We start from the raw sequence: 2,294 nt of genomic DNA, 5'->3' as shown, positions 1-2,294 counted from the left end.
TCCATAGGGGGAAACTAAAACAATGAAGAGGGTTAAAAACAGTATGTATGTGAGTCCTCAACTTGTATGAAAGGAGAGAGACTTAGTGGTATTAGACCCGTAATTATATCGTACGGGCTTCTCTGTGGTCCAATAGTAATGTGGGTTTAATTCTCACCAAAAACCTCTTTTTCTGTTCGTTGATGAACTATGTTTGAAACGATTTTTTCAATTTTACTTGGGCATGCACACATGCAAATCGACTCTTCAATATATCCCGTATTTATTCGAATAAATCCCTGGGGCGTTTATTGTTCAGAAGGGTTTTCATGGGCGTTTATTTGAGGGAGTTGCGTTTATTTTGTTGGTGTAAAATGGTTAGGTATATACACATTGACTTTAAATGACCACCAATATGTTATTGTGTGACCATAAAGACGTATTGATCCTAACCATTACAGAGGAGCATAAAAATACTTAATCTAGTAAAAACAATGTTGCTATTTAAGGAGAAATGTATTATATTTGCAAAGTTGTACCGTTTTTAAGATGTCTTCAACCACGAAAACATAACAGCGCCCTCTTTAAAAATGTTTGTGGCACCATATATTTTGGTACAGTAGTTGCTAAAATGATATTTGGCCTAGTTTTAAAAAGGTCGTTGTAAATTAAATAAAAACGTCTTGCATGCTTTTAGATTGGGTTCGGCATTTACTATGCTACTCAATACCTAAATACTGCTAAGTTTAATTGTAATATGTAAGTTGAATAAATAAAGTATTTTTTCTTAGATATTTAAAATTTGTTCTGAAGTGTTTTATTTTAATTCCAGGAAGAATTATACTGTAGTAGATTCGTGTTGGGACAAGCGACTGCAAATGGTAAATATCCAAGCGAACAACATTAATCAATCAGTCAATCAGTTATTCAATCCATCAATCAATCAAACAGTCAGTCAGTCAGTCAGTAGTCAGTCAGTCAGTCGGTCAGTCGGCCCGTCTGTCAGTCTGTCAATCAATCAATCAATCAGTCAATCAATCAGTCTGTAATTCAGTCATAAGTTAATTCTTAAATAAATTACTCATTTTGCAGAAAATAATTGTATTAATATTATGACACACAAGCCATACCAGTTTAAATGCTCGCTTTGTAAGCCAATACACCAAGAAAAAAAACCCGAATGAACCCATGAATGCTGCTAATGATGACGAAGGTGATGATGATGTTAATGAAAATGACGATGAAGACGCTGATTGTTGTGACGATGATGAGAAGAATGATGATTGGGATGATGAGTATGAGGATGATGATAAGGATGAAGATGACAATGAAGGTACTAATGGCGATGACGTTGTTGAGGATAAGAATGACGATGTGGATGATGGGGATGAGGATGATGCAAAATGATGACGAAGATGAGAATGAAGGTGATGGTTGTGTTGATGATGTTCAGGAAGATGACTATGAAGATACTGATAGCGGTGACGATGATAAGGATAAGAATGATGATGTGAAAGGTGAGGATGATGATTGTTATTATTATGCTGCAAATCCATCGTTAAAAATATAAATTACAACATTACAAGTCTGAGTTGGTGTATAGAACATCAAAGAATTTATTTCTATAAACATTAAGTGTATCCAGTAAAGTTTAACCTCATAGTTTGATGAAAAATAATTTATAAATAAATTAATAAAATTAATAATTTGTAATTAAAGTTATCAAAATAAAATTTGATGAAGTAAAAGTGCGACTGTTTCAGAGAAATTTTTTCAGTAATTCATTTAAGAAAAAAAAAATTCCAGTCCAGAATGAGAAAAAATAATAATAAGCGACTTGTGTTAAGTCTAAGTATACGAGCCACACAGAACCAACAGCTAAGACGTTGCGCTATCGATATAGACCTACTTGTTTTCAGCCCTCGAAACATAGGCGTAGATCCCGGGGGGGGGGATGGACCCCCCATATTTGACAAGGGGGGATGGTCCATTGTATCATCCCCCCAATATTTTGACTATGTATGGGATAAAATGGAGCTTTACACACTTCAAAAGACTGTCACAGAAATAATTTGCACTGTCTTATGCGCTTACAAAGATGAAAATTAGCATAATGTATTTATGTTGATAACAAAATTATTTTATCTGGTACCAATCTAAGCTTTTCTTTCTTTAGATGTTAGATGTGCTAGCAAAGAGAGCCACATTTCACACTGAAGGGGGTGTACGACATCAGTAATGTTATGTCAATTCCAAGAATGTTTAAGGTTATATCGGTTGATGAGGAATTTATTGATTAGGCCTATAATAGCAAA

The sequence above is a fragment of the Anneissia japonica genome, unplaced genomic scaffold (assembly GCF_011630105.1).
Source record: "Anneissia japonica isolate Jap-2015-1 unplaced genomic scaffold, ASM1163010v1 scaffold1891_len642697_cov171, whole genome shotgun sequence".
Taxonomy (NCBI): domain Eukaryota; kingdom Metazoa; phylum Echinodermata; class Crinoidea; order Comatulida; family Comatulidae; genus Anneissia; species Anneissia japonica.
This window is presented reverse-complemented; position numbering follows the sequence as displayed.